At 40.9% G+C, this 19612-nt stretch overlaps 1 non-coding gene across 1 annotated transcript; it reads right to left on the bottom strand.

Annotated features, from left to right (window-relative positions):
* Positions 1-2169: 2169 nt before the first annotated feature.
* On the bottom strand, positions 2170-2276 carry LOC130721604 (small nucleolar RNA R71). Its single transcript, XR_009013531.1, has one exon. It is a non-coding gene; the product is annotated as a small nucleolar RNA R71 (small nucleolar RNA).
* Between the last annotated feature and the right edge of the window lie 17336 nt (positions 2277-19612).

Genomic DNA, 19612 nt, shown 5'->3' with positions numbered 1-19612 from the left:
CTCATCAATCTACTCAGAATGTTCCCTCTAGTTCTACACAGCCAAGTTCTTCCAGACTTGACATCATGGAACAACGTCTCAATTCTCATGAGACTCTGCTGGTGGAAATGAAGCAAGTCCTTCAAGAACTTCTGCGTCGCTCTGACAAGCCTTAGTCTTAGGATTTTGATGACCCTATTTTAGTAGTGTTTTTAGGGTCATTTCTTTGCTTGTTTTGAGTCTTTTTGTTGAGTCTCATGTAGTGTTTCATGCATTCTCATGCATTTTTATTCTTTTCTTTAGTTTTTATTTCGTTTTGGTAATTTGGTAGTTTTATAGGTAGTTTTCTTGCATTTTAAGTAAAGTTTAGGACTTGCATGGTTTTGTTGTGTTTTATGAGGGACTTCTTGTGCTAATGAGCTCTTGGAGCTTCTAGAATCTTCCTTGTCTTGTTGGTTAGGTTTGGAGTGCAGAAACTGAAGGAGAAGGAAGGCCAAGAAGCATGGAATTGATGAAGAACATAAAGAGAATTGAAAAGAGGAGTTTCAGAAGCCAAAAAGTCATTTTCAGGCGAGCTAGAGCGCCTAGGCGCCAATAAGGTCAGAGAGCATGTTTTTCAACATGCAATTGGCGCTCAGGCGCTCTGAATTGGCGCCTGAGCGCCCAGTTTCGCTCATTTTGCCTATAAATAAGGCTTAGGCCAATTTCTTTGATACATTTTGACATTTCACTCATTTTTGATCAAGTTTTGAGAGCTAAGGAGAGCTTTGGGACCAAGGGAGGTTTCCAACTTGTATTTCTTCTCAGGTTTTCTTTACATTTCCTTTATGAATTCACTAGCCATGAGTGGCTAGTTCTCTTTTTGCTTTGGGTTAAGAGATTCTATGAAGTTTTAGTTTGTTAAATCCTATCTCTATGCATGAGTCTTGATTCAATCTTGTATTTCAATTCCTTATTGCATGTTTAGCTTTGGTGCACCTTTGCTACAGGCTAGATTATAATAGAATGGAAATTTGTTATGATTTAGGGACATGAATTGGAATAGATCCTTCTATACTTGCTTCTAGGAATAGAGTGAGGGTAGGGTTTTGTTGGCCTGAATAATTATGCTATCATACCTCTTATGAATGATTAAGTACGCAAGGAATTGGGCTTAACTTTCAATTTGAGAGAATTACTTTTATGAGGAATCAACTAGTAAGTACATAGGCTATAACAACAAGAGTGGAATCAAGGATTCACATGCATAGGATAGGTGGACTAAAATGGATTAGATGATCAAACACCCAAGGCAATTTCCCATCATTTGTTATTTACATCATTATCAACATTGCTCTTTTGCAAAACATTTGTCACAATCACCCAAAACCAATTTCTGAATTGTACTGTTTTAAGAACTTGCAAACTCTAGGCTTAAATCAATAATTCTCACTCACAATCCCTGTGGTTCGATAATTTAAAACCCGGAGGTATTCGTGCACTTGCGAATTGACCAACAAGTTTTTGGCGCCGTTGCCGGGGATTGTTTGTGGTTTTCGGTTTAAGTTAAAGAGTTTGTTTGTTTGTTTTACTAAGCATTGCATTGAATAGGTGTTACTAACCTTTTCTCTGTTTTTGCGATTTCAGTTTATGCACAGTAGGCTGGGCACGGATCCATTGCTGTTTGATCCGGAGCCTGAACGTACTCTTCGCCGTCGTCGAGCCCAACAAAGGCTTGAAGCCATGGCTGCTCAAATGACGGAAGAGGAGATGCAAGCCCACATTAAAGAAAGAGTGAATGAGGCTCTTGCTCAAAGACTTCAAGAGCAAGAATTGGAGAATGCCAATCGTTCTCTCAGAGACCTCACCTCGGCTGCCATGAGCTACGATTATCCGGGCAGCATAGTTTCCCTCGATGGCATGAGAAACTTTGAGCTGAGGCCGGCATTCATCAACTTGGTGAGCCAAAATCAGTATGGTGGAGGTGCTCTTGAAGATCCTCATGCACACATGGAGCGGTTTATCCGCAATTGCAACACCTACAGAGTTCAGAATGTTTCAGCGGACACAATCCGTTTGAGTTTGTTCCCTTTTTCATTGAGGGATACTGTTGAAGAGTGGTTGAATTCACAGCCCCAAGGTAGCATTACATCTTGGGAAGACTTGGCTGAGAAGTTCACCACAAGGTTTGTTCCAAGAGCCCTCTTGAGGAAGCTCAAGAATGACATCATGACTTTTACTCAATCCACCGATGAGAATCTCTATGAAGCTTGGGAGAGGTTCAAGAAGCTCTTGAGGAGGTGTCCTCAACATAACCTTACTCAAGCTGAGCAAGTAGCAAAGTTCTATGATGGTCTCCAATATTCTTCAAGGTTTGGTTTGGATGCGGCTTCAAGTGGAGAGTTCGATGCCTTACTTCCACAAGTGGGGTATGAGTTGATTGAAAAGATGGCTATAAGAGCCATGAACTCTAGTAATGATCGCCAAGCCCGAAGAGGAGTCCTTGAGGTTGAAGCTTATGATCAACTTATGGCCTCCAACAAGCAACTCTCCAAGCAAATGAATGAGATTCAAAATCAAATGAAGACTACCAAGATTGGTAGTCGAGTTGCCAAGGTGGAGTGTGTGACTTGTGGAGGGCCACATGACAGCGAAGAATGCACAGAGACTAGACCGGAGGAGGAAGTGAAGGCCATGGGTCAAGCTCGGAATGACCCATTTTCAAATACGTACAATCCAGGATGGAGGAATCACCCTAATTTTTCTTGGAGGCAAGGTAATAATGGGCAAGGAAGTGGTTTTCAAAGACAATTTCCTAGCCAAGGATTTCAAGGCCAAAGCTCAAGACAACCTCAAGAGCGAGGAGAAGGTGAAGGTAGTGGTTCCAAGAAGAGCTTAGAAGAGTTGGTGGAAACTTTCATCAACCGGACGGAGAACAATTACAAGAATCAAGAGGCGGCTATCAAGAATCTTGAGAATCAATTTGGCCAGCTGGCCAAGCAAATAGCCGAGAGACCTCAAGGTAAATTTCCTTCCGACACTATCCCCAATCCTAAGCAAGAAAATGCCTCTGCTGTAGCCACTAGAAGTGGGAGAGTGATGAATGAATTGAAGAAAAAAACAGAGGGAGAAAAGAGAGAGGAGATAGTGGGAGGAGAAGTAGTTGTACCTATTAAGGTGAGAGAGGAAGTTGATCTTACTCCTGAAACTAGCAAGGTTCCGTTCCCTAAAGCATTGGCTAAGAAGAGCTTAGATAAAAAGTTTTCAAAATTTGTTGATGTTTTCAAAAAGCTCCACATTAGTATTCCGTTTGCCGATGCTTTCGAACAAATGCCTATATATGCTAAGTTTATGAAGGACATTTTGCATAAGAGAAGAAGATTGAAGGGAGTAGATGAGACGGTGTTGATGACGGAGGAATGTAGTGCCATTTTGCAGCGGAAGATGCCTAAGAAAAGAAGGGACCCCGGAAGTTTCACTATTCTGGTGGAAATTGAAGGCATGGCGGATGTGGAAGCCTTGTGTGATCTTGGAGCGAGCATCAATTTGATGCCGCTCACCATGTTTGAGAGGCTTAACCTAGGAGAGGTTACTCCAACCATGCTTTCCTTGCAAATGGCGGATCGATCCCTCAAGACTCCATATGGGATTGTGGAGGATGTAATGGTGCGGGTGGACAAGTATGTGTTCCCCGTGGACTTTGTTGTGCTTGATATGGAGGAGGATGAGAAGATTCCTCTCATTCTTGGTCGACCTTTCTTAGCTACTGGTAAAGCTAAGATTGATGTTGACAAGGGTCACCTCATTCTCCGTGTTGGTAAGGAAAAGGTACGGTTTTCTGTTTTTAATCCTATGATTGAGACTAACCATGACAATGACTTTGTCTGTGATGTGATTAGAAGCAGGTCAAAGGTTTCAGAAGAGATCCCCAAGGTTAATGCCCAAATTGATGAGTTCCATCCGGCTCTCATCAAGCTTGTTAATGGTAACAAGTATGGGGGGGTCCAAGTATGAGAACTTACATGCTCATATGGTGAAGTTTACCCAAGCTAGCACCCTTGCTAAGATTGAGGGCGTTTCAAGTGATGAAGTGAAGATTAAACTCTTCCCTCATTCTTTGACAAGGGAGGCTAGAGCTTGGTTTGATGAGCAAGAGGACATTGCCTCATGGGAGGATTTACTCCAGAGGTTTTGTGCAAGGTTTCTTCCTTGCACTTGTGGTAAGTTAATCAATGGAAAGGAATTTTCTTCCTAACACCATCGGAAGGAGAGTCCACCTAGGACTATAACCTAGGGCTAAATGGGAGACAACCCATTCTTTTCATTTTGTTAATTACTATCTTTTAATTTTGTAGTATTTTAGGTGTTTAATTTCAAAAATAGAAAAAGTAAAAAAGTAAAAATTTTTTGGGAAAAAACTGGGTTGAGCGCCTAGGCGCCAATTCATGGGCGCCTAGGCGCCAATTAGTGGCAGAGGCACTGCCTCTGGCACTGGTGTGAGCGCCTGAGCGTGCCCCTCGAGCGCTCCTGTTCGTTCTTTTGCTTACATTTTGGGTTTTAAAACCCCAACCTTTCATTTCTCCCACTCTTAACTCCCTTTCCTTCATAAAAAACGCACCTCACTCTCTCCAAACCCCATTTCCACTTCTCATTTCTCACTTGCATACACTTTGGCTCTCCCATTTGCTTCCAAGTTCTGCATTGTTTCAAGTTCCTTTCACTTGCACCCACTCACTCTCAAGTCAAGGTAAGTTCCAACTTTCACTTTCCTTCATTTTTGTTCATGGGATTTGCAATGCATGATTACAAGGGGGTTTGGGTGAGTGATTTGTGTCAATGCAAGTTGGGTTTGGGTTGTATATACTCATTGGTGGTTGATGTTGTGCTTAATTAGAAAGGGGTTGTAGATTTGTGAGGAATGGGTAGTTAGGATTTTGTGGATTAGTTTAGTTTAGCTTTTGCTTATAAGGTGTTTGATAGAATGCCTCAATGGGTTCTCTTAGTCGTTTTTTGGCAAGTGCTTGTGGTAGTTTTTCTCTCTTTGCCAAAATCACTAAGAAACTTGTTGGGTGCTCTTAGGTTGTTCTTTATTTTTATTTTTGTACAAAGTTTCTCCTCTCATTTCTTTTTATTTTTTTTGAACTAACGTTTCTAACGTTTGTGGCTTGTGTTTGGGCTAACAACTTTGCAGATGCCTGTGAAAAGAGCAAGAACCAACACAAGAGCTGCAGCTTCTTCCTCCACCTCCCGGAGTTTTGATCGCTCCCGCTTCCTATCAGCAATTAAGGAGGAGTTTTACCGAGCTCACCTAGCACACAAGGAGTGTGTGAAGGAGCGGGGAGTTTTGTATCGGGAGGGAAGGAGAGACCTCTTGGACATGCAAGAAGCCAAGGAGATTAGGAGGTGGAAGAATTGGGTCAACCCCATTCCGTTTGCTTGTGAAGTCATGGTTAGGGAGTTCTACGCGAACACCTACTGTGACAATCAAGAGGACAGGTCCAAGCCACCGGTGAATTCATCTTGGTTCAGGGGAGATGTGATTGACTACAATCCAGCAGTCATTCGCAGGCATCTTGGTCTCCTCACGGAGGACCAAGAGAGGGAGCTTTTCCCCGAGAAGGCCACTTATCATGAGCTCTTAAAGGAGAAGTCACCGGAGATCTTGGAAGACATGAAGGCAGTGATTGTTAGGCCTGGGCGGGACTGGGAAGCAGTTGATGATGAGATTATTTTTGTGTGGAGAAAGGACATGACACCGCTGGCTAGAGTTTGGGCTGAATTTTTGCAGGATTCCCTCATTCCTAGCTCTAACAAATCTGAAGTTAGAGAGGTTACTTTGGTTGCCATCTACTGCATCTTGAGAGGTCATCCTATGGATGTGGCCACCATCATTGCTGGTCGGATTTATTCCCTTTACAACAGGAGTAAAGACAAGCATCGACCCATCTTTCCTCACTTGATTTGCTCTTTGATTCATGCGGTGAGGGACAGAGCTAGGAGGCCAGTCCATGTTATTGAGAAGAGGTTGCCTGTGGCACCTCTGCTCAGTAAGGAGAGGATCGCTCAACTTTATAAAGAATGGACGGCAAGGATGCCTCAAGAGGAGGAAGAGGAAGAGGATCCTGAGGAGCCAGCGGAAGCGGAAGAAGAAGAGGAAGAAGAAGAGGAGGAAGAAGAAAATGTTGAGGTGGTGAATGAGGTGGTTACTCCACCACGTGCTGACCCTTCTCCTGCTTGGATGGAAGCCGCTTTCGGGCGGATGTTTTTGAGGCAAGATCGCCTACACAGGGATCTTGACCTCCATTGGACGGGAGGTAGCACATCAGACCCCAGGTACAATGGGCCCTTGGATTTTAATACCTTGGAGCAGGGGATGATAGACTTGAGCTTGATGCATGATGCCGGAGTTCATCCGGATTATGGCGATGGAAGGGGTGACCATGACCCCATGGAGTGATTTTGCTGAGGTAACTCTACTCTTAGTTTAGGTCATGCATTTTTAGCATATTTTCAATTTGTAGATTTTGTTTTCTTTTTGATCATGCATTGTTTTAGCTGGTTTTGTTTTTGTTTTTAGGTCTTTTACTTCCCTATACTCACATGCTTTTAGCTATGGTTTTGCTTCCCTACTAGTGCTGTTTTTGAAAATGCTTTGGTGAATACTTGTTGTTGTTTCGGGGATGAGTGATTGCATGTTGGGGAAGAGAGGAGGAGACTTCGGTCTTCCGAGTGTGTCTTGAGAAAGGAGTCGAGGTGAGTCCATTAAGGGTCTATCTTTGACCCTTCACCATAAAAATTCTCTAGAGGATCCTGACTCACTTGCAATTCTTGGTTCTGCGTTGATTTCACTCATAGCATGCTTAGTGATTCTTGCTTTATTCTTGAGACTTGTAGGATTTCTTGAGATTCTGAATTTGTTGTTTGAACATTGTCCTTAGTTGTCCCATTTGAGCCTTATTGGAGAATTTGTTGTAGCCAAGTTTTTGGGACGGATGTTTGGTTGGAATATTGGGGGAGTGATGGTCCTTGTTGTGTTGTATGGAGCTGAAAAATGAGAAATAGCCTCTTGCCCCAAAAGAGAAAAAACAGTGAAAAAGAAGAAAGAAAAAGAACTCCTAACCAAAAGTTGGAGTTGGAAAAAAAAAGTGTGTAAAAAGGTGGGTGCAAGAGACTTGTAAAGGAAGAGTGTTGTAAGCTCTGGGGTTATTAGAAGAGGACCACACTCAATGTGCTTGAAAGCCTAGTTTTCCTTTAGGGACCAACCACCATCATGTTTTACCTAGCCAATGTTCCAACCCTTATGGAAGTCTCTTTGAATACTTGCATGCTTGATCTTTGTTGCTATTGAGTGAAGGACATTCAGGACCTATGAACTTGCTTGTGTGCTCAGTGCACTAAATGAACATCTCATCCTAGGATTTTTAGTTCTATATGCTTCTCATGAATGGACTCTACACTTTTCTCTTTTCAAAAGATGCATGAAGTAGGTTGTCGAGTCTTTCTCTTGAAACTAGCTGTGATTACTTTGTCCCCCTGTTTTTGTGAAGTATTCCTTGTTGAGAGCACTTATGTGGGAGCATTTCTTGCGCTTGAGGGCAAGCGAGTGTTATTTACGCTCGAGGGCGAGCTGCCGTTGAGTATAGTGGTGTGATGACCCTATTTTAGTAGTGTTTTTAGGGTCATTTCTTTGCTTGTTTTGAGTCTTTTTGTTGAGTCTCATGTAGTGTTTCATGCATTCTCATGCATTTTTATTCTTTTCTTTAGTTTTTATTTCGTTTTGGTAATTTGGTAGTTTTATAGGTAGTTTTCTTGCATTTTAAGTAAAGTTTAGGACTTGCATGGTTTTGTTGTGTTTTATGAGGGACTTCTTGTGCTAATGAGCTCTTGGAGCTTCTAGAATCTTCCTTGTCTTGTTGGTTAGGTTTGGAGTGCAGAAACTGAAGGAGAAGGAAGGCCAAGAAGCATGGAATTGATGAAGAACATAAAGAGAATTGAAAAGAGGAGTTTCAGAAGCCAAAAAGTCATTTTCAGGCGAGCTAGAGCGCCTAGGCGCTGGGAATGGGCGCCTAGGCGCCAATAGGGTCAGAGAGCATGTTTTTCAACATGCAATTGGCGCTCAGGCGCTCTGAATTGGCGCCTGAGCGCCTAGTTTCGTTCATTTTGCCTATAAATAAGGCTTAGGCCAATTTCTTTGATACATTTTGTCATTTCACTCATTTTTGATCAAGTTTTGAGAGCTGAGGAGAGCTTTGGGACCAAGGGAGGTTTCCAACTTGTATTTCTTCTCAGGTTTTCTTTACATTTCCTTTATGAATTCACTAGCCATGAGTGGCTAGTTCTCTTTTTGCTTTGGGTTAAGAGATTCTATGAAGTTTTAGTTTGTTAAATCCTATCTCTATGCATGAGTCTTGATTCAATCTTGTATTTCAATTCCTTATTGCATGTTTAGCTTTGGTGCACCTTTGCTATAGGCTAGATTATAATAGAATGGAAATTTGTTATGATTTAGGGACATGAATTGGAATAGATCCTTCTATACTTGCTTCTAGGAATAGAGTGAGGGTAGGGTTTTGTTGGCCTGAATAATTATGCTATCATACCTCTTATGAATGATTAAGTACGCAAGGAATTGGGCTTAACTTTCAATTTGAGAGAATTACTTTTATGAGGAATCAACTAGTAAGTACATAGGCTACAACAACAAGAGTGGAATCAAGGATTCACATGCATAGGATAGGTGGACTAAAATGGATTAGATGATCAAACACCCAAGGTAATTTCCCATCATTTGTTATTTACATCATTATCAACATTGCTCTTTTGCAAAACTTTTGTCACAATCACCCAAAACCAATTTCTGAATTGTACTGTTTTAAGAACTTGCAAACTCTAGGCTTAAATCAATAATTCTCACTCACAATCATTGTGGTTCGATAATTTAAAACCCAGAGGTATTCGTGCACTTGCGAATTGACCAACAGATTTCCTTCGTTTTTTTTCTTAACTTAATTTCTCTTTATTTCCATTTTATTTGCATTACTTGCTATGTTTTGCTTACTAGTAGTTTATCATTGCATATATATATATATATATATATATATATATATATATATATATATAAATGACCTTGTGTTTGCAAAATCCTTTTCTTTATTCATGATAATTTATGCTTATTACATCATACATTTTGTCCCTAAATCTAGAATGGAGGATCCTTCCTCATTCTTCTGCATTCTTAGGGCTGCTCTACCCTCTCTTTCTCCAGACGATCCAATGAATACTGGATGTTGTTGAGTTTGATGTTCAGCTCATTCTTCTCCAGACTATCTTCTGTCGTCTTGAGTCTCTTTTTCATAGCTTCTTTCTCTTCCAGCAAATTCAGCTCAAGCTGGCTGAGTTCCTGAATTTCCTCCACGAAGGCAAGGAATTCCTTAAGATCCTTCTCTAACTCTGGACAAAGGTCCTCCTCAAGCAGTGTCTTCGTCAGCTCTTGTATGGTCTTTGTACCATCAGGATGTCTTATATTGAGGAACATATCTTCCTCAAAAACATTCCTTCTGAGCTCTTCTAGTGCAACCATGTATGATGCCATTTTCTCTTAATTGGTATTGATCGAGTTGTGAAGCTTACTCTCTTCTAAATCACTCTATATAAGCTTCATTCTCTCCTTGGAAGTTATTGCTCCTACAGTTTCTCGATGTTAAGTCCTTGGTAACTGAAGCTTCTCTTTACTCTCGTGGCCGGTGGTAAACGTTCTTATTTTGCATTAACTCCCCTCTTTAATTCGCGTAACTCTAATTCGAACATCGTTTATTTCTCCATCTTTTCACTCAGACCTTTTCTGAGGGGGAGTACCTTGTACTTCAAGCTGAGTTTTTCACACCCCATACTTTTTGCTTATGACAAAAAGGGGGAGTACACCTAGTTTCTGATGTGTAATTTTGATGTGTAAGAGTGTGATTTATTTTTATTTTGGAGAATTTAAGAGTTCCACTTTTATGACCATAGATGTGTCACTGGGCAAATTCAAGGAATACATTTCACTTCTTCTGAATTGAGTCTATTTGACTCTGATACCACTTATTGTTGACTCTGAATACTTATGCGCTCTTATTATTCTATTTCATCTATGTCATGCGCCTTCACTCTGAACTCTTACATTATTTAGCTTAGAATCTAGACATTTCTAACGTTTTCATTAAGTCTTAGATTCAGGGGAAGCTATGCTCAGAATCAAGCTGTGACTTGAATTCAGAATGAGCAAAATAAACTATTCACATCAAGATAAGTCTTATTCTAACTCTCTAAACTCTGAGTGAATTCAGTTTATTGTTTAAGAATTGTTCATCAAAATACTTGGTTTTGTCATCATCAAAAAGGGGGAGATTGTAAGATCAAGTTTTGATCGAGTAGTACAACTCTATGTTTTGATGATTACAAGTTAACATTTTAGTATGAACAATTATGGTACTCTAACGTGTTTTTCTGAGTGTGCTATTTACAGGCTCTGACCTCAATTCAATCTCACACAAATCAGAAGCACTGTGCATAAAGAGTGACCCAAGCAACGCTTTCGCAACATCTATGTTCACTTTGAACAGTAGAAACGCTTCAGAAGATCTGAAGTCATACAAGCTCTGATACGGACTCAGTCACTTGAAGTTTTGTAGATCCAGACGTTCTGACAACCAAGAAACTCTGAAGGTTCAGATGTTCTGATGGTGTAGAAGACTCTGAAGATCCAGAAGCTGAATAGTGGAAACTCTGATGTCCAGAAGCAAGATGACTCTGAAGACCATGTACTTCCCTCTGAGTTCAGAATCAGAAGATACAACGGTCAGAGGATCTGTACTTCCCTCTGACTCTGATCAACTGGCTTCACAAGTTCCAACATGAAGCATTCCCCTGATCAGAAGTCTACTAGGTTTAAAGGTCAAGTCACTATCCAAGTACAAAAGCAAATGTACTATCCTGACGACCTACCTAACATTCTCAGCCACAGCAGAAGCTGGAATTTCCAGAACTGCCCTCCAACGGTAGCATTTCCATGCAGCGTTCAAACCCTAATCCTTGGAGTATAAATAGAGGCTGAAGATTGAAAGATGCGGTTAGAAGAATTACACATGCGCAAGCTATATTCAAAAACCTTCTAAGCATTCTTTCATCTGAATTCATTGTGTTTACTATTACTTTTTCAGAAGCAAATCCTTTGTAAACATTCTTTCTTAAACAGTTGTTTAGTTACCTTTAGGAGATCAAGGTTGATCGGATCCTAGAGAAGACTAAGAGAGTGAATCTTAGTGTGAGCTAAGTCAGTGTAATTGTTAGTCACTTGTAGGTTTCAAGTGCAGTTATAACACTTACCTGATTAGTGGATTGTCTTCATTCTAAGAAGGAAGAAATCACCTTAACGGGTGGACTGGATTAGCTTGAGGGATTTATCAAGTGAACCAGGATAAAAATCCTTGTGTGCTTTTCTATCTCTTATCTTAAGCACTTAGTTCTCGAAAGATTTGTTAAAATCTTTAAGGTGGAAGTTTTATTTTGAAAACATTATTCAAACCCCACCTTTCTACCGTTTTTCATACCTTCAATTTCTTCCTTCTTAGAATGAAGGTAATCCACTATTCAAAGATTGTTACAACTGCACTAGCACACCTTACTCAGTGACTAACAAATCTATGAACTAGCAACACTAAGACTCACACGTCTTAGTCTTCTCAAGAATCCTGACCTTACTAGTCTCTCGAGGAACTACAAACAAATTTGTAGAAGGTTTGGGTTTACAAAGATTTGCTTCTAAACAAGGTGTAGTAAACACAATAAGAACAATGAAGAAATATTGCTATGGTATTTTGCTTGAAGATTTTCACTTGTATTGCTCAATAGTTTCTTAGCCAATTTCTTCTGTCTTCAGCCTATTTATACTCCAAGGTGTAGTGTTGTATTTGTTGAAACATTATATCCGTTGGAGGGCGATTCTGGAAATTTCAGAACCTGCTGTGGCTGAATATCGTAGGTAAGGCGGTAAAAATAGTAAACTTGATTTTGTACTATTGACAATGACATTGCCTTAGCCTAGTTGACTTCTGATCTTGGCGTCGCTTCATGTTGGAACTTGTGAAGCAATTGATCAGAGTCAGAAGGAAGCTTGGATCCTCTGACCTTCAGAACTTCTGCTTCAGGACCGTTCACTCTGAACATCTGGTCTTCAAAATCGAAAGTACTTTGGTCTTGAGAGTCAGCTTACTCTTGGACTTCAGAATCTTCAAGTCTCTGCTTCTGGGCCGTTCACTCAGAACTTCTGGTCTTCAGAACTTCAGCACTTGAATCTTCAGAGCCCACATCAGAGCTTTAATCTTCAGAACATCTGAAGCATTTACTACCGTTCAGAGGAACGTAGTGATTGCAGAAGCCTTTCATTGGTTACTCTTTGGTCTTTAACTTATGATGTATATGTCTTTAGGTCAGAGTCAGAACCTGTTTGTCAAACACTTAAAGGACAAACGTTAGAGTACCATAATTGTTCATACACAAATATAAACTTGTTATCATCAAAACACAGAGTTGTATAACCTGACCAAATCTTGGTCTTACAACCTTTTCTAATTATTTTGTGTTATTAAATTTTTCTACATTTTATCAGACTGTTTTGGAGGAGCTGAGGATATTGAGCTTGGTAATTGTGAACCCTGCATCCTTAGGATGTTCAGGGATCAGAGGTATGGGATGCTAACAAGAACATGCACTGAATCATAGAGCAGACTCTGTTTGGTGATCAAGCTCTTGGGGGTAGTTATAGTGGCAAAGCGGAGGCAGAGAAGGACAAGGACAAGGAGATGGAGGCAAGAAGAGAATAAAGAGGAAGGAATAGTTAGTATGTTAGGATGTGTTTGTATTTTAAGCTTGGTACCTTTAAGCTTTGTATTTGTGAAAAAACTAAGTTTGTGTTTATTCATATCCCATGGTTATTGTAATGCGCAATTATGGTACCATTATGGTATGGTTATGTATGCTTAATTGCAATCTTGTTTTATGTCATGGTCCTTCTATTATTGTTTGTTACGACATTAATTCGCATTTTAAAGTGCGTAGTTAACGCACTTAGAAGTGAGTAGTTAACGCAGTTTAAAGTGCATAGGTGACGCAGTTTTAAGTGCGTTGGTAACGTAGTTTTAAGTGCATGCGTAGGTAACGTAGCTTAAGGTGCGTTACGTATATCAGAAACAGATACAAAAACGAAAACTAAAACAAAAACAATTCAAAATGGTACAAGTCACTGAAAAAGAGAAATAGGCTAATTCTTAAACTTGTTTGGAATTCTAAATTGGGTACAAGTAGCTAAACAAAAGAAATAGGTTAATCTTAAACTGGTTAGAAATTCTAAATTGGGTACAAATCGCTAAACAAAAATAGGTTAATTCTTAAGCTGGTTGGGAGTTCTAAATAGGTTAATTCTTAAGCTCTGAAAGCGATCTAAGGCTTTGCAGAGAGACCTTGATGAGCAACCAATGGGCCCAATGGAGCATCATTTTGATGCTTCCATATCTACAAATGGTCTCCAAAGATCATTTTCTCCAATTAATGCTTCCATAACTACAAATGGTCTCTAAAGAGCATTTTCTCCAATTGAACACTATCTTGATGCTTCCATAATTAAAAGGATTGTAACCCACTTTAGCTACTTTAATGTTCTGAATCTGAATAGGCGCATTGAAAACACGCAAAGTAGCTAATGTTGGTGACGAAATGCAAAGATCACCAATCATCTGAGCAAAAGGAAGAAGGTATCAAGGAAGAATGCAAAAAGGGAGAAATGGAAAAAGAATGGATGAAAAATTGTATGAAAAAGTGAGCTATTTATAGAATCTGAAATTACCATAGGAATTAACGATCCAACATAGTAATTAACAGGAAAAAGCTTGTGTAACATGTGCTTTAATTAGAAATTTAGAGTTTGGGGAAAGTGGAAGTTTCATAATGTGCATCAGTTGCAGTCAAAGTGGTGGGTGTCAATACGCACTTTAAAGTGCGTAAGCTACGTACTTTTAAGTGCGTAGGTAACGCAATTAAAGTGCGTAAGCTGAGCAATTTGAAAGTTTGTAGTCTACGCAGTTACAAAGTGCGATCGATAAAAAAATTAAGCGTATTTTCGGGTTTCGAATATAAAAGCGAGGTGAAATTAGAGGAGTGGAGATAGGAATAACAATTACCTTTTTTTAAAAGAACAACTTATCAAAATCTTTTTTCGGTACAGGACTAATCCCAACTACATCATTAGGCCTCTTCACAAAGTGGTGTTTGTTTATAGTGTATATCCTTAAATTTTGTATTGAATAAGAGTAAATGGAATTTCATTAAAATAGGGTCATAAGCATAAGGTCCCAAGATTTGAACCACAATCAAACACCTTCTTACTTGCGTTTGCATATTCTTATGGATTTTTTGTAAAAATTATTCGCAGATAAATTTGTTGTTTAATAATCTTCATAGAAAATTTTGAAAAAAAGCATTTTCAAAGCAAAATTTTCCACATATATTTGAAAGGAAATCTACCGGAGACACTTTGCTGGGTTTTAAACCACCAAAAAAAATTTCGCTAAAAGTGTAGTGTCTTAGGTGTAGTGTGCGCAAATTATTTTTCTAAGCATGAAGATAGAAGACGTTTTCCATTCCTAATTAATTGTTTGGAGAAAGAAGATACACACATATTATTAAATGCAATTAATTCGTTCTCACAAGAATACTACTTATTTAAATATAAATTAATTCTCTATTAAAAATTTTAATAGACAGATGTATAAGAACAAAAAGTTTTTGAATAGTTAATAAAGAACCGATGAGTGCTACTAAGCCTAGTTCTTTGGTTCACATCACAACCAAGATTCTTAATCGTGAGTTAACAGTACTTACACAGGTAATTACTACAAATATTAAATTGTTGGTCCCCATTAGATTTTGCATGCACTAGATGCCCGCACTCCGACCCGACCAGACAGCTAGACACAGATTAGAAACTGGCAAAGATAGTTATAGCGATAGATCCAAGTAACACATCAACAAAATTTTAAAACCAAAATCATGTAACTTCACATGCAAGTAAAGTAATACTACTAATTCAATGAAATTGTCACTTGTCAACTATTTTTTAAATTGTGATACCATCCAAATGATTTTCCTATCCTCTTGATTGTGTTATGTCCTTCACTTTACAAGAATAGGATGTAAGAAAAAGAGGAAAAGGGTATCAAAATTAAACTGCTAGAAGTGCACGTGTCCCTAACAACAGCATAGAGCTATTGATGCCATGTGCTGATGCACTTAATCAAATTAAAGTTGCACACTTTATCCAAATTTGGATATGAATTAATTTTGATTGTTGTTTAGGTCATCTGAAAGAAAAGTTTCCTACCCTTTCTCAGTAATACACTGTATGGATATATACTTACTCTGAATGTGAATATATCTTGTTGTATATCACATATATATGCCAGCGGCACTTCTCTTGGTGTTCACGGTTTTAACGGATCTCAATAATTTAGATAAGTTTATGTTCCAGTATAGAACATTACTAGGCAAAGTAGTGCCTAGAGGGAGGGGTGAATGCTTAGAGAGAAAGAGAGAAGGAGAAAAAGAGGGAAGAGGGAATCTCTGAATTTTACTTGTTTATTTGGAAAATGAGTCAAGAGCCTTTACAATAGATAACCGCTACCTATTTATAGTGCGGGAGGGTATGAGCCCCGCATAACTAACTTGCCTTTGGTGGGCCACTTGGGCCGCACCCAGGCCCCACGAAGAGGCCAAACGCCCGCCACATGGCGGGCGGCCCCAGGGCGTTGCCCCTATAGGGCTCGCCCGGTCTAGGAGTCCACAAGACGCCAGGCTTTGAAGGGCAAAGCCGAGCGTGTCTTTAGGAATTCCACTGTTCTGTCAAGCTTATTTCATCTTTTAAACATACTTTAACCATAGGTCGCCAACATGGCGTTCTAATCAGAAACCGTCGACGCGAGTCCCCTAGCCTGAAAGGCCCGCAAGTCCACAAGTCCACAAATCTGTGAAAGAGGAGAGGCGAAGGTTCCATCAGCATTATTGGCGATTGCCGAGATCAAACGGCCCTGATTGATCAACCCTTACAATTCTGTCACATGTCATTTCAAGGCAGAAGTTGAGGGGACTTCTCGCTTATCACGCGCATTCACTTCTGCTAATGCACCGGTTACATTACCGAGGCAATCATTCGCTCTCATTGAATCATGGGTCATAACCCCCCATTAACTCCACATGACCCCCACGCGTCGCACCCCAAGAGTCTCCTCCTGCCTATAAAAACCCTGCACCTCCATCGACCCTCACTTTCAAAACTCCTCTCTTCTCAAACCCTCCCGAGCGATTAGCAAGCTTCTCTCTGCCCCGGCACTGCTACTTCGCATCATTTCCCCAACCTCCTGTTCGTCTTATCATCCGGTGAGTGCTCTACTTCCCTGTCCTTGTCCCCTTCAGCATCAGCATTGCATTTCGTGCATCTTGCATCGCATTTCCATGTCTTCCTCTTCTCAAAATCCGCCTCGCCGAGAGTTCACTGGAGATCATTCTCCTTCTGGTGGGCTCCCACTTAAGCCTGCGGAGGTTGCGGCTTTCCGCTTGAAAACTTTCGCCACGCTCCCTGCTCCAGTTCAAGCCGCCCCCTCTCAATCGGTAATTGATCAGCCCTCAGACTACGTCGTCGTGGATGCGGTGACTTACCTCATTGAGGCGGTCGACGGGTTGTGCGTAGACGACGCACTGAACGAAAAACTGTGCACCGCTGCTTGTAAAAAGGACTAGCGCCCATGGTTTCACAAGATCCATGGTGACATATCTCATTATCACGTTTTTTACGGGTATGAGTACCTTTTTACAAAGCTGGGAATCAAATTCCCTTTGTCCTCCTTTTACTGCGACGTTCTGTCTGACATCAACGCCGCCCCCAGCCAACTGCACCCCAATGCTTGGGCGTTCATGCGTTGTTTTGAGATTTTATGTGATGCCATCAACATCACACCGCAAACTGTACACTTCTTTTATTTGTACGACGTAGACGCCAAATCTCTAAGGCCAGGGGTTGGATCTCCCTCAAGGCGCGGACGGGCCGAAAGTGCCTAAACCTCCTCAAGAACAACGCCAAGACCAGCTTTGTGTAACACCCCGATTTCGGTGGCGTCACTTTAGTAACCAAAATAAACTTAATGCGGAAAAACGTGAATATTTTTTTTTTATAATAACTAAGACAAGACTGAATTAAATAAAACCCAACAATAACAATTATCAGAACTAATATACAATATATAAACAGCCCCCGCTGTAGTAGTAACCTCGTCACGAGTAAACCTCCAGTGACGGAAAGAAAAGTGTAACGCCCGAAGGCAATATATACAAACCAAAAGAAAGGGTGAAGTGCCCGCAACACCATCCCTCAAAACTGAGAATCAGCTGACCCAATGGCCTGAAAATAAGACCTCCTAAGTCCAACCAACTCTTTGTGATTCCCGTAAGGAAACCACACAAAAAGCTATAGGCGGATCTACCCTGTCCCCTAAGTAACAAATGAAGCAAGACTGTCAGAGCTAAAACTCTACTCCTACACTAATCCTAACTCGAGGAGCTCATACCAACACTCAAATCTATGTGCTAGCATGATCGTCGTCTGAATCAGAATCCAGAACGACCAAGTCTACTAACCCTATCCGTCCTCCCCTCGCAACCGCAGTGCGCTCCGATACTGGACTCACGGGCTTAGGGCCCGAACCCTGATCATCAATGATCGCAACGGAGGGTGCACTAGACCCTGCCGAAGGCACTTCCACTGGAATCTCCTCTGAGGGATCCTCCTCCTCTGAAGATGACGGTGGCGGCGGTGCTCCTCCGAATCGTGGTCCGCAGTGAACGCCCGGTGGCAAGTTGAAGCTGATAGAGCATCGCCTCAACACTCCTGACCTCAAGAGTCCTCCACTGTCCACGTGATCCTCCATGATACGCCCCGAATACGTCGCTCGGTGGCTCGCGGGGTCAACCACCCACGACCCGGGGTCGTCCTGATCGATCATCTCATACCTAATCCCCCCCGAAGGGTGGACCATGGTGTACCAGTCCGCAATATTCATCTGACAAAAGGCGTTGTCCGCCAAAACACACACAGAAGACGCGAGGGTCAACTCTAAAGAACTATGTAGATAATAAACCCAATAGGTACAATTAATAGATAGCCACTTAGGCTTATAACTAGAGATATCATTCCTAGGGTTGCATGTTCCACAAAATCATAACGACAATAATAACAATTAGCATGTTCCAAGTAAGTTTATCAAATAGCAACCACACTCATCAACTAAGTCAGTATGCATGTTGCGTGATATGTATGCAGGTTAACCCAGTCAACCAATATGCAATCCGGAACGGATGGACATCATCGGATCAGCCCTTCACCAGCCACGGTGGTGCCATTTCGGCCCGTGATGTCTCTTACTCCCACAGGGTAGTCAGATCAGCAGTAAACCCGTAGGTCTGCCATTTCGGTCTGCTACAAGAGACGTCTACAAACGCTCTTTCACGGCATTCCGGGTCTTATGACCATTTTGGAAACCGACGAGGTCCAGAGTACGTCATGTGTTAATACCTCATTAATGTTGCATGTATGCAAAATGATTAGTCAAACAACGTCTCCGACCTCACTCGACACGTCGCCACGTGTTCTAGGGAAGTTAAAGTCTCTAAAAGCTTACCCTAAGGTAAAGTCGATTCTGCGACCAAAAGACACACTTCATAACGACACATAGCTGCTCCAACAGCACCACAACACACGCTGCTCCAACAGCACAATAACACACGCTGCTCCAACAGCACAACAATAAACGCTGCTCCAACAGCACAACATCAAACGCTGCTCCAACAGCACAACGACAACATACTCAACACTTGGATCCGACGACACTCCTCGTTTTCCAAAATTAAGATTTCACTTCCAATGCCTTCCTTCGAGGTTGTTATCATTACTTAAAGATTTAGAGGTTATTTAAGGTCTTATGAGTTTTCTTTATAAAATAGATTCCATTTTGTCTTATCGCAAGTCTTATACATTTGCAGGATCTCCCAATCCCAAGTCGCTTCCAGAGGATGTCTCGATCCACTAAACAAAATCAAGGCCCGAACCTCGTTCGTCCTATCAAACTTTCTCAAAACTCTCAAAATAAAATCGGCATGACCTGCCCGCTATTCTCACCATTCAGAATCTCAGATTTCCAGTGTACAGCATATTTAAATCATCACAATCAACACATGTCATATATCAAGAAATCTCAACATTAACACTTAGCACTTAGCATATAAAGCATGCACCACACATCCTAGATTACCCACATAGCACATAGCATGTAAGTCAATCTTCAAAAACATTCAGTAGATGAGTCATCTACATTGTCAGCCGAAGCCTCAGAAAACATTTTCAATCACACACAATCTCAGTGCATAAACAGTAAACAATGTCGAAACATCGACCCTAAGCATTAACTAGAGATTCAGTGAGAAGCCCTCACCTGAAAGTTCTCCAGAATAATCAACTAGTGCTTCCTCGCACTCAAAGTGTTGCTCCCCGGGAAATTCCTCAAAAGTTCCTTTAAAA

This window comes from Lotus japonicus, chromosome 5, assembly GCF_012489685.1.
Source record: "Lotus japonicus ecotype B-129 chromosome 5, LjGifu_v1.2".
In the NCBI taxonomy this organism is placed as follows: Eukaryota; Viridiplantae; Streptophyta; class Magnoliopsida; order Fabales; family Fabaceae; genus Lotus; species Lotus japonicus.
The sequence above is the reverse complement of the archived record's forward strand: the minus strand, read 5'-3'. Positions and strand labels throughout refer to the sequence as shown.